Source organism: Schistocerca americana, chromosome 3, assembly GCF_021461395.2.
Source record: "Schistocerca americana isolate TAMUIC-IGC-003095 chromosome 3, iqSchAmer2.1, whole genome shotgun sequence".
In the NCBI taxonomy this organism is placed as follows: Eukaryota; Metazoa; Arthropoda; class Insecta; order Orthoptera; family Acrididae; genus Schistocerca; species Schistocerca americana.
Window position 1 is genome coordinate 115,568,297 of NC_060121.1, and position 14,015 is coordinate 115,582,311.

Consider the following 14,015-nt stretch of genomic DNA (forward strand, 5'->3'; position numbering starts at 1 on the left):
TATGAATTTACTTGTGAAGCGACGTGCTTGCGTACGTTAACTGATTTTGACAATGATTATTAATGAACTGGGTTGTGACTTGTATATATTATGCATCGCTTGGCTGCACTGCTATTTCACTGATGTCATATTTTTTAATTATGTGCCTGCTGTGCTTATTTATTTAAATTATAATTGTAACCTGATTTATTGTGCTGATGTGGTTAGGTATGTAAGTTATACTTTGTGATTTATCTGCTTGCGCCTCCATGTTTACTTGCTAAGATGACATATGAACATTTATTTGCTTAGGTTGATATGATGCTAATGACTTGTTTATTACGTAAGATATATGTTTGCTGCTTTTTGTATGGATTACATATTTACACATTTCTGTTTTGTTGCCATAACTGCTCTTTAATTTGGTGTAAAGAAATGCTGATATACTGTGTATAAACATAGAGTTTAGGTCACACTATGGTATTAATTATAGATTGTTCGCTTGGCAGAGCCTCGTTGTAAGAATTGTGCTGCATCCACTTGTTGACATTCTGTTCTCTACTGGTATATTTACTCGCTATTGCATGTCTTGCTTACGCTCAGTGCCTTATATTTTTAAGATAAGAAAATTAACTGCTATAATTCGACGAACGATATTAGTACAAGAAAGTCATAGAAGTCACATGAGCTGAGGTTTTATGGAAGCTGTATAAATTTATGCTAATAGGAAGGAAGCTAACGACATGACAGACCAAAACTAGGTTTAGACTATTAACAATTATTAGACTGCATTTTTCGTAAGCAATTGAAATAGGAAGTGACACTTGACACAAGAAATACTCCACATGTTTGCTTCTGTCTGCCATAATTCTTGAAGTGGTGTACACACTGTGAAATATTATGATCATTCACACTCCGTAATCGTACTTAATTACTGAGAGTTATTCGAACTAAGTCTGTTAGAGGTCATGTATGCATTTCTTTGTTTATAATTTATAATGAGTAGAACATTTGGGTCAGATGGATTACACAGAGGTTGTGTGTGGACACTGTGTCTTCGTATTGTATGGGATGCTGAATTGAAGTTGCATTAGGATTTTATCTGTACTTGTTCGAGGAGACTGACTAGAGGAAAGAGTTGTTATGGAAATGAAATGATATTGGTGCTGAGGTTTATATTTATCGACGTATTATTGAGGTATAGAGATTATATGAAGTTGATGATTATTGGAGTTTTTGTGGACAAGAGGTAAGGTAAATGATATTGATGATAAGACGTATTGAAGAGGTATTATTGAGGTATTATTGAGATTATGTGATGCTGATGATTATTGGAGTTTTGGTGTATAAGAGGTAAAGTAAGTGAGGAGCATATTTTTTTTGGTTGGTCTTATGGAACAAGGAGGATGAAGATAGCAGACTAGAACACTAAAATAGAAGGAAGATAGTCTATACACACACTTGGTTAAATCACTAAGCAGTATATACTTTTTTTTTGAAGAGAGGAAGTAATTGCATATCGTGGCTCACTGACAGTTGTTCAACAACAGTACATTTTGATCTGGCTTGGCAAACATTGGTCTTGACATGATGACTATGACGTTGACTAACTATTATTGACTATTATACATTGCTGCCAGTACTACTTGATACACATGATGAACATCAGATTTAGACAGAATTTCATTTACACAATTAACACTATTCAGTTACACAGTAGTACTTAATGTGGATGAGAGATGAGTGAGTGTGTTCTGTGTGTTTTCCTTTACTAATCCTACCCACCTATCTCGTAAATATTATTTATTTGTTTATAGTGGCTTGCACTGACACCCATAAATATTATAGGTTTACTGGTATTTGTGTATTGCAATAGTTAATAGGATAATTATCTGATATCATTTGTGTGTTTGTTATGATTTGTATCTTACTGTAAAAGCATTTGTATGTGCATTCAAACTATTGTTCATGCCTGAACTGTCTGATTAGTGAAGATAAATATTCTGAACTGTTACCTGCACTTTTCAACATGATGTGTGACATTAGGACATGTTTAATTTCTGCTCATAAACTCTGATGAACAGTGTGATCAGTGTTAGTGAATTTTGTGGAACTGCTTCTGCTGAGAAATGTGACTTTTTGGTGTCTGCACCTGCACTCAACATTGCTGGGTGCAACTGATGAACTGTTTCTACTGAAATAATGTCACTTGTTGCTGTTTGCACCTGCTCAACATTGCTGGGTGCAACTGATGAACTGTGGGTGCAACTGATGAACTGTTTTTACTGAAATGAAGTCACTCGTTGCTGTCTGCACCTACTCAACATTACTGGGTGCCACTGATGGACTGCTTCTACTGAACTAATGTGACTTATTGCTGTGTGTACCTCTTGAACTTTACTGGGTGCAACAGATGGAACTGTTTCTACTGAACTAATGTCACTTGTTGGTGTCTGCACCTGCTTAACATTGCTGGGTGCATCTGATGGATTGTTTCTACTGAACTAATGTGACTTGTTGCTGGGTGTACCTGCTAAACTTTACTGGGTGCCACTGATGGACTGCTTTTACTGAAAAGATGTTACCTGTTGGTGTCCTTTTTTTTGTATAAACTAATCATTGAAAGCATTTTATGTGAACATTTGTATAAACTGATTTTTTGTATATTGTGTAAACTATTATGTAAAGTCACATGTATGAAAAGAAGTTGTATTGCTTACTGTATTTCATATATTAGGTTACTGTAAGGTCAGTGCAAAGCCAAAATTTTTAACGAATTATGTGATATTTAGGTATTAATATTATCTTTTATTTTTGTCTGTATTTTTCTGGACGAATTTGGTGGTATTTTCACCACCAATGCTGGCAAAAATACCATCAAATTCTGGCCTGTGGAGGAGGGGCATATGAAAGGTGGCTACACTGTGCCACTGCGCCAGAGATTGCGCCAAAGAGTACTATTAAGCCGCCTCCACAGTGTGTGTTACGAGTTCGTGGCAGTCAGTGCTTGTTGAGAGTTAGTAGAGGACAGTGCGTGTTAAGAGCTCGTAGAGGTCAGTGGTTGTCGTGGAGTTGGAGCGAGATGTTGTAGTAAAGAGTGTTGTTCCATGTTTTATGCAGTTATTTGATGGAGAGATAGCAGATGTTATTGTAATGAGTGCATTTCGTCAATATATATGAAGGTAAAAACTACAATGTTCTTTTATTAATTGTGTATCTGAAATAATGCGTCACTACAGGTTCAGTCAACAAAGCATCTGGCTTGTGTTCTTGTATTAGAGTGAATTCTGGTTTCCTTGCGTAATTATAGTTTTTCTAAATTTCTTTGTCACGTCAGTATAGTTGGTATTTAAAAAATTCTTGTCTTGTTGGAAAAGAACCGTGCCAGATGTGGACGTTGAGTCACACTCCCACATACAGAACAGTTACTCTTGTGCTTGTTGGCTTCGTAGATTTTTATAGTTGCTGGGGTCTTAATTAATTAACTGTGTTTACGAAAATTTTCTTACATTGTTCTTTGCAGTCAGATTGCGTAATAATACTAGGCAGGGCCAGCCGATTACGAGACATTACGTAATCGGACAGACAGTTACTAAAAATTAAAATTAAAAGTATTTTCAAAATTATTTAATTAAGCCCCCATGCATAGTCTCTTGGAGGAAAGTCGGCTTGGAGCCTGTAGATTGCAATCGCGAAAAAATTTTTGTGTCACATCGTCAATGTGATGCTGCGAGGGCTGCAGTTAATGGGGAGCGGTGTATCGGATGCAAGCAAATGAACTCCCAGGATAGTTTCAATGCGGTGAGCGTAGTCACGCCAGTATCAGAAATTTACAGTATCAGAATGTCTCCGACAAAGTCCTCGAGGCTAATGGCTCAGAGCATGGGACTTAACATCAGTCCCCTATGACTTAGAACTACTTAAACCTAACCAACCTAAGGACATCACACACATCCATGCCCGAGGCAGGATTCGAACCTGCGACCGTTGCAGCAGCGCGCTTCCAGACTGAAGCGCCTAGAACCGCTCGGTCACACCGGCCGGCGAGGCCGATGAAATAGTCCAGCAGCTGCCTAGTGGCGTGACAGCTCCCACGGGCGGCATTGCTGGGTTTTCCCATTTGCAACCCATACCTTCTCCAGTGTGATCCCACGTCCATGTCTGCTCCGCTTACATCCTTTTGTTACCTCGTCACGTGCCCTCAGCGCCACTGGGCGACATCCAACGCCGCGGTGGCCAGTGGTCATAATTACCAGTGTAATTGTCAACACTCTTCTGTAGCTTCAAATTTCAAATGCTTCGATTATATTCTGTTCTAGTTTTTCCACAGTGGTTTCACCGCCATACAATGCTGTGCTCCTAACGAACATTCTCACAAATTTCTTCTTAAACTTAAGGCCTAACTTTCATACTAGTCGCCCTCTCTTGGATAGGAATGTCCGTTTGCCAATCCTATTCTGCTTTTCATGTCCTCCTTGCTCCGTCCGTTATGGGTTACTTTGCTGCCTAGGTAGCAGAATTCCTTAACTTCGTCCCCTTCATGATCCCCAGTTCCGAGTTTAAGTTTTCGCTGATGCCATTTCTGTTACTTCCCAGTACATTCATCTTCATCTCCTAGTCACCGTGTATTAGGAAGCCACGCCTGTCCAATGATAAATGGGGAGGTAGAGACTGAAAAATACAGATACAGCTGTACTGGCATGCAACATACACACATCAAGAGGAAGGCTGCCTGCAACTGCAGCCGAAACGTAGGAAACACACTGGAAAGGAAGGGAAAAGCGTAAAGAGATAATATCTAAAATATCGGTAGTTGTAACAGCTGCGCTCTAGTAGTTTGAGAAATTTATTTTTTGGAGGGGTCGGTGTGGACATGGTTCCAGTGGCAGAAAGAGGCATGATCAAATCAGATTTACGAAGTTCTACCAAACCCGAGACCATGAAATGTAGTCTTATCTTAATTCGTACGTCTTTTAGGTAATCGGTGGATACAGTGGATCACTAAATATTAAACTAGCATAAGAGAAGATTTGAAGTGACAGACGAAGTTTCTATCTATGTAACAGAGCAGAGAAGTAAGAAAGAGGCAAAAAAGAGACAGTCGCATTTGTTGAAATCAAAACTATATATCTTGCGACCGGAAAAATTGAATGAAAAAGAATGTTTGCAATACAGTTGTATGTATATGGGTGCCAAATTAGGAGAATGGAGAGAATAGAAACGAGATGACTAGGAGATGTTTAGAAATGTGATGCTGTAAGACGCTGTTCATGATCAGATGGACTGGCCGACTAAAGAATGAAGGCGCCTTGCAGCAAGAGAACAAGCAAAAATGCCTGGTAAAGAACGTAACAAATGGAAGAAAGAATGTGGCTGGCCTGTATTACGATATGAGCGATTTCAGAATGAATCTTGTGCTCTGCAGAACAGTGGACAGTTTTGAAATTTCGTGGCTGACTAAAACTGAGGGCCAGAATAGGACTCGAACCTGGACCTTTCCTTGACCAGGCAATTATCTTACCCACCGAGCTGTCCACCCACGGCCCGCCCCCACAGCTTTACTGCTGCCACTGCCTCTTCTGTCCGCGCGGAGTGTCCGCGTGGTTTGAGGCGCAATGTCACGGATTGCGCGGCCTCCCTCGGGCATAGGTGTGTGTCTTGTTCTTAGTCTGGTGTAAGTGTAGGGACCGATTTCCTCCGCAGTTTTCTCCCTTAGGAATTCACATACATTTGAAAATTTGAACACTTGAACTACTTCTTCTGCTTCCTTCCAAGATTCACAGAAGATCTCCTGGAGACACTGGATCTGGATGTTCAATCGGTAAGTTCACTGCCCAAGCAAGGCAAAGTTCTGGATGCGAATCCCGGCCAGGTGGAGAGTTTTAACTGCCAGGATTCATTTTGTAGATTATCTTCCAGGCTGTGGCGAAACCATCCTCCACGACATCGTCTCTTCCGGGCGCGCCAGTAGCCTCTGCAAGCCTCCGAATGCTGTTCGACAGATGCTACAATTATCATTGGTTAGTTTTATAAAATCAGTGTTCGAACCACATCAGCCAGAGGATATGCACCACCTCTTCGTCATGAAATGGATGGCTGCCCCCGGCCGGATTTTATACAAGATCGACGCCGCGAAAAACTTATCAGTGATATCATCGTTGCCTCACTCCTCAACCCACTCCACTATTCAGTCACGTACGGTACACGGGAAGAAAGAATGACTATCTTCCTAGTGAACCTGAATTCCTATAATTTTAGCTTCATGGTATTTAGGCTAGATCTGTGATGGAAGCAGTAGTACCACCCTTGTGAGCTCTCACTATTTTGTAAGTAAGGCTCTTCGCTTTGTACAAGGCCTCTCTTCCGAATGTCACCCACTGCCTACTGTTCAAAATCCCGTGACGTTCTCATGCTGACGAAACAAACCCGTGACGAATCGTGGAGATGTTCTTTGAGCCTTCTGTACATCTTCCGTTGATCCAACAAAATAACCGTTCCAGACTGACGAGCAGTATTCAAGAACAGGTCAGAAGGGGATCTTGTAAGCGATCTGTTTCGCGATTCCTCAGGATTCTTAAAGTAAATTTGTGTCTCTCATCTACCTTGCCTACGGCCAGATAAATATGATCCTTCGAGCCTTACATTTCTTCATTTCTCCAGCGAGAAAATCCTGCGCACTTTGTGAGTCAGAGGAGCGAGTAGCAGTCAATCATTGTTTATATACAAAAAACGGGCGACAAAGAAAGGCAATTTAGGAACACTGATCACATGTGCGAGAAGTATCTTCATTCCCACGTGCTGTCCTGTTAGTGCAGTGGGTGTAGTTCTGCGTTAAGAGCAGCCGAGTTCAAGAAATCGTTTCAGAATCAGGTTTATATTTTTTTATTTTATAATTTTGATCTGTCCAATAATGCTCTAAAAATACGGTGTCTTAAACGATATATATCCTTTAAATAAAGTTTTTGAACGTCGAACGTAAGAATTACAGCGATGTGGCAGAAGTCATGGGATACCTCCTAAAGTAATGCAGCAACTCAACGTTGCATGGACTCAACAAGTCTTTCAAAGTCCCCTGCAGACCTACTGCGCCATGATGTCTCTATAGCCGTCCATAACTGCGGAAGTGTTGCAGCCCCAGGATTTTATGCACCAACTGACCTCTCGATTATGCTCCATAAATATTTGATGGGATTCATGTGGGGCTGGGTAGCCAAATCATTCGCTGGAAATATCCAGAATGTTCTTCAAAGCAAACGCGATCAATTGTGGCCTGAGAAGATGGCGCACTGTTATCCCTAAAAGGTGAACATGAAGTCCATGAGTGTTTGGAAACGGTCTCCAGGCAACCAAACGTAACCATTTCCAATCAATGGTCGGTTCATTTGAACCTCAGGACTCAGACCACTTCATGTACATACAGCTCGTACCATTACGGAGCCACCACCAGCTTTCACAGTGCATGGTTGATAGATTGGATGCATGGTTTCGTGGGGTCTGCACCACATTATAATCCTATCATCAGCTATTGACAACTGAAATGGGGGCTCGCCTGACCATACCATTATTATCCAGTTGTCTAGGGCCCAAACGACATAGTGACTAACTCAGGAGAGGCTGTGCATGCGATGCCGTGCTGTTAGCATAGCCACTCGCCCGCTGCCATAGGTCATTAACCTCAGATACTGTCGCACTGTCCTAACGGATATGTTCGTCGTACGTCCCACATTGATTTCTGCGGTTATTTCACGCATTTGATTTCTGCGGTTATTTCACGCAGTGTCTTTCATCTGTTAGCAATGGCAATTTTACTCAAACGTCGCTGCTCTCGCTCGTTAAGTGAAGGCTGTTGGCGACTGCATTGTCCATGGCGAGAGGTAATATCTGAAATTTGGTGTTCTCGGCACACTCGTGACGCAGTGGATCCCAAATTGAATTCCCAAACGATTTCCGAAATGAAATATCCCATGCGTCTAGCTCCAACAACCATTCCGTGCTCAAAGTCTATTATTTCCCATCGTGCGGCAATAATTACGTCGGAAACTTTTTCACATGAATCACAGGAGTAAAAATGACAACTCAGCCAATGTTCTGCGGTTTCATACCTTGTGTACGCGTTACTACCGCTATCTGTATATGTGCATATAGCTATCCCATGACCTTCTCAATGTATTGGACAGACGTATTAGAAGTCGCTATGAACAGTTATAACCAGTTAAAAACGAATTACCTGTCATAGGAGCCGCGCGGAGTGGTCGCGCGGTTAGAGGTGCCATGTCACTGATTGCGCGACCTCTCACGCCGGAGGTTCGAGTCCTCCCTCGGGCATGGGTGTGTGTGTTGTTCTTAGCATAAGCTAGTTTACAGACCGATGACCTCAGCAGTTTGGTCCTTTAGTAATTCACACACATTTCATTTCATTTCACCTATCATAGGACACAAATATGTACAATATTTATCAATGTGGATATGTGGCGGCCGAGGTGGCCGAGCGGTTTTAGGCGCTACAGTCTGGAACCGCGCGACCGATACGGTCGCAGGTTCGAATCCTGCCTCGGGCATGGATGTGTGTGATGTCCTTAGGTTAGTTAGGTTTAAGTAGTTGTAAGTTCTAGGGGACTGATGACCTCAGTAGTTAAGTCCCATAGTGCTCAGAGCCTTTTGAACCATTTGTGGATATGTGAAACATACATACTGCATTCAGTAACAGCGGCCAGTTGAGTCAGAGCTGAAAGACACAATAATTCGTTACATGTTGATGATAATAAAATAGTAACAAACTTTGTCAATTACCTGTGAAGCGGGCTGCTAGATCTACTAGTGACGTAAAGGCCTAAAGAAATGTAGCGGATATCAAAGTGCTAAGCATGATAGCTGACACTAACTTATTGAAAACAGTAGCAATGAGTAGCGTAATCTGGTAGCTGATGAAGTTGTGCGAAACAGTCTGAATGGCTCCGGGGGAGCTGTCTAGGATAAATTAAGCAAGGACAGGGCAAGAAGGAGTGGTGTGATGTCGGTATTTCTTTCTCGTTGCAGGACGGGGTACAACTGAAGTAAGCAGAAACAGTGCTGGCAGTGGAACGGATGGTGTGAGGTGATGCTGCGCGTGAAAAAAAAAAAAAATGCAGAGAAACATTTAAAGTCAAAATAAGTCTTTAAAAGTGTAATAATTAAAGAAATCTACTCACTTTCTGTGCTAGTATCACAAAATTTCACGTGTCCCGCATAAGATCTGCTGTGATTATTGTTTACCGATTAAGAAACGAAACACCGTATCCTACAATTCAGAAAATAAAATAAATTACACGTATACGCGGAATCGAACGCTCTAACCCGAGTATTCTAACGCAAAACTCTATCATGTGCACTAACTGATGACTTTTATCATATATTTGCTTGACTGCCTTCCTTTGGCGTGTATTTCCCACCGGAAATATGCAGGGGACGAAATTTTGCAAGTGACTTTTCTTTCCTGTTTGTATATAATGAATCACGCTTAAGAGTGCGAGTGCCCAGGTTTTGGCTAACACTGTATGCACACTGCTCAGAACAATTACAGGAACATGACTTAGGGCGTCCGCCATTCTCCACTGAGCAATAATTGAGGACTGGGTATGTTACCAAATTATACATTTATCTTTCACAAACTAAGTACGCAACGAAACATCATTACAGTCTCGACCGTTTACATAAATTGAAATGTGCGACATGTGTCGAAAACAAAATGGGAACAGTCATTCATCCCGTCGTCCTGGGTGTTTTTCATTGGACTCTGAGAGCTTAATAACGTGTACGCCGTCCGTGAGCGTTTATCACTGACTGAAGCCTACGGAGCATGCCTGTATAAGACTACAGAGGTCGCCTTGTGGTATCCGTTCCCATACTTCAATGAGAGCCCGTGGGAGTTCGATGGAACAGGAGGACCGCGAACACGCCTGTCAGGCACGTCCCAGATATGCACGATGGGTCTTAGTTAGGACTCACCGCCGGTCATTCCATTACAATGCCCAGGCTTCACATGACATTCCTGCTGCCCCGCGCCACATAGGCCATGGCATTAGAAGAAATTAAGGGTCACTACCGTACCCAGCAGCCACCACGTGGTCGAACAGGACCTTGTTCGCCTGGCGGTAAGGCGACCGTGGATACAGAAAAGATCCGTATGGTTGTCAGCACTGTGTCACAGAACCTTGGAAATCTGTAGTTTCCCTGGATAACACTTGGCAGGTACCGCTCAACACGGACGCGGCCCACAAAAACAACCATCACCTTGCGTTAGAGGATATCTGGACACGTCTGTGAACAACACGTTTCGCCAGTGACGAAGTTGCCAGTTGACATGGCAACGGCAGAATCGAAGGCGAGCGGGAAGATTCTGTCGTGTCAAGCGGGGTACTCGAACAAGACGTCTGAGTCGTAAGTTACTTTCTCGTAACCTGTTCACTACAGGCTGATAGGATCCAGATGCTCCAGTGGCCCGTCTGAAATCGTCTTACAGCGCTCTGGCGGTATCATTACGACACCGCAACGGAGAAATGCCCAGATATCTGCAATTCAGAGGCGGTCTGCTAGATTTGTTACTGGTAGGTTTGATCATCACGCGAGTGTTACGGAAATGCTTCAGGAACTCGGGTGGGAGCCTCTAGAAGAAAGGAGGCGTTCTTTTCGTGACTCGCTACTGAGGAAATTTAGAGAACCAGCATTTGAGGCTGACTGCAGTACAATTTTACTGCTGCCAACTTACATTTCGCGGAAAGACCACAAAGATAAGATAAGAGAGATTAGGGCTTGTACAGAGGCATATAGACAGTCATTTTTCCCTCGTTCTGTTTGGGAGTGGAACAGGGAGAGAATATGCTAGTTGTGGTACGATGTACCCTCCGCCACGCACCGTTTGGTGGATTGCGGAGTATGTATGTAGATGTAGATGTAGATATCCATCTCCATATGGGGTTGCATCGCGTTGGCCACCTTGTCCAACTCGTCATTTGTACTCACTTGTCTCTCTGCAGCGTGTCCACAATCTATGGATGACTCACGGAGAGGTACTGGATCGCAGCAACACGACCGAAAGTCCACCCTTTTTTCATCATATTTAACGTGCACTGCATTAAGATGGCGCACTCCATGTGCTTGGTTGAATACAATTTCCGAAAATGACAACTGCTATCTGTGAACCTCACTACAAAATACTTGGGCACCGGTACCCACTTCCTTCTGACGGTCACCTGACACTGTAATGCATAACACAGCCGATAGATGGCGAATGATTTTAATTTTTGCCTACATTGAAAGCAAAGATGTCAAACCACGCAATAAGAGCACATTCGACTTGTATCAAAAAAGATTTAACGTACCGGACGTTGGCGCAAGTGTTCCCCAATTCTTCTGAACAGTGCGTAAAAGAAATACAACAGCATAATCCATTACAGAAGTCATCAGTGTGAAAAAAATTTAACATACAATTACAAAAATTTTACTTTTGCACCAATGCGTGTGAAACTTGCTATGTTGTGTTAGTGCTATAGTCAGGGGTAAGCGAGAAAGAAATTGGAAACGTGTGGGAAGTTCCTATGGGACCAAACTGATGAGGTAGCTGTCCCTAGGCTTACTCACTACTTACTCTGACTTAAACTAAGTAGCTAAGGTCAACACACAGACTCATGCTCGGGGGAGGACTCGAACCTGTGACGGGGGGAGCAGCGAAAATCCGTGGCAAGGCGCCCGAGACTGCGCGGCTACTCAGCGCCGCAAGCATGAAAGAAACAGGAAAAAATCTTATAGACAAGTTACATACGGAGTTTTCGTAGGTTAGTAAACAAGACAAAATGTGTTCCGTTTAAAACGAAAAAAAGGACCTCTAAACGCCAAATATAGCGGAGCGGCAGTATCTTAGGGCAGTGACTTATTGGCGCAGGGGCCGCCAAGAAGATTTTAATGGCGGCACTTAGGCGCCGGGTAATGTGGAAACGAGGGCCGTTAATCGGCCGACATTAGCGCCGGGGCGAGTCCACACATCACACGGCCACCCCCACACTGCCTGCCTGCCTGCCTGCTTAAAGCGCTTGCCGATGAGACAGGTCAGAGCCGCTGATGGATGGCCGTTTGCTCAGCGGATCGCGTTGACTCTCGCGCGCCCCACGCCTCTGTCCCAGCCAGTAAATAGTACCGCCCGTCTGCGGAGGCGATCAGGCGCTGCCGATCACTATCAGTGGGAGTGGGGAGACTGCGGTACCATATCGCCGCCCCATCCCGCTCTTTCCGGGGAAACTACTCAGGAGAGATTTAATGCTAATGTTTCCGACACAGCCGGGGGTACAGTGCGTCCCAAAACTTCAGGGTCAGAATTATACAGATGAATTATACACTACTGGCCATTAAAATTGCTACACCACGAAGATGACGTGCTACAGACGCGAAATTTAACCGACAGGAAGAAGATGCTGTGATATGCAAATGATTAGCTTTTCAGAGCATTCACACAAGGTTGGCGCCAGTGGCGACACCTACAACGTGCTGACATGAGGAAAGTTTCCAACCGATTTCTCATACACAAACAGCAGTTGACCGGCGTTGCCTGGTGAAACGTTGTTGTGATGCCTCGTGTAAGGAGGAGAAATGCGTACCATCACGTTTCCGACTTTTATAAAGGTCGGATTGTAGCCTATCGCCATTGCGGTTTATCGTATTGCGGCATTGCTGCTCGCGTTGGTCTAGATCTAGCATAATATGGAATCGGTGGGTTCAGATGGGTAATACGGAACGCCGTGCTGGATCCCAACGGCCTCGTATCACTAGCAGTCGAGATGACAGGCGCCTATTCCGCATGGCTGTAACGGATCGTGCAGCCACGTCTCGATTCCTGAGTCAACAGATGGGGACGTTTGTAAGACAACGACCATCTGCACGAACAGTTCGACGACGTTTGCAGCAGCATGGACTATCAGCTCGGAGACCATGGCTGCAGTTACCCTTCACGTTGCATCACAGACGGGAGCGCCGGCGATGGTGTACTCAACAACGAACCTGAGTGCACGAGTGGCAAAACGTCATTTTTTCGTGTGAATCCTGGTTCTGTTTACAGTATCATGATGGTCCCATCCGTGTCTGGCACCATCGCGGTGAACCGAGTGAAGCGAGTACTCATCATCGCCATACTGGCGTTTCACCGGCCGTGATGGTATGGGGTGCCATTGGTTACACGTCTCGGTCACCTCTTGTTCCCACTGATGGCACTTTTAACAGTGGACGTTACATTTGAGATGTGTTACGACCCGTGGCTCTACCCTTCATTCGATCCCTGCAAAACCCTGCATTTCAGCATGATAATGCAGGACGGCATGTTGCAGGTCCTGTACGGGCCTTTCTGGATACAGAAAATATTCGACTACTGCCCTGGCCAACATATTCTCCAGATCTCTCACCAACTGAAAACGTCTGGTCAATGGTGGCCGAGCAACTGGCTCGTCACAATATGCCAGTCAGTACTCTTGATGAACTGTGGTATCGTGTTGAAGCTACATGGGCAGTTGTACCTGTACACGCCATCCAAGCTGTGTTTGACTCAATGCCCAGGCGTATCAAGGCCATTATTACGGCCAGAGGTGGTTGTTCTGTGTATTGATTTCTCAGGACCTATGCTCCCAAATTGCGTGAAAATGTAATCACATGTCAGTTCTAGTATAATATATTTGACCAATGAATACCCATTTATCATCTGCATTTGTTCCTGGTGTAGCAATTTTAATGACCAGTAATGTATAACAATTGAGCCAAGACTGAGCATTTTCATATAACGGAGCACTAGAAATGATCTTTAACATTTATTGACATAAGCAATTTATAAAAGCCAATACGGATGAATGAGAGTTGGTGTGAGAACTGCGCACTAAACCTCTTTCCAATATACTCTTGTTTCAAGTACATGAACCTCCAGTCAATCTATTCCGGCGGTACCTCTACACCAAATTTCTACTGTAAAAGAATCGATACGAATCCAACAATCTGAAATGAACCCAAATCGTACAATGATTAGC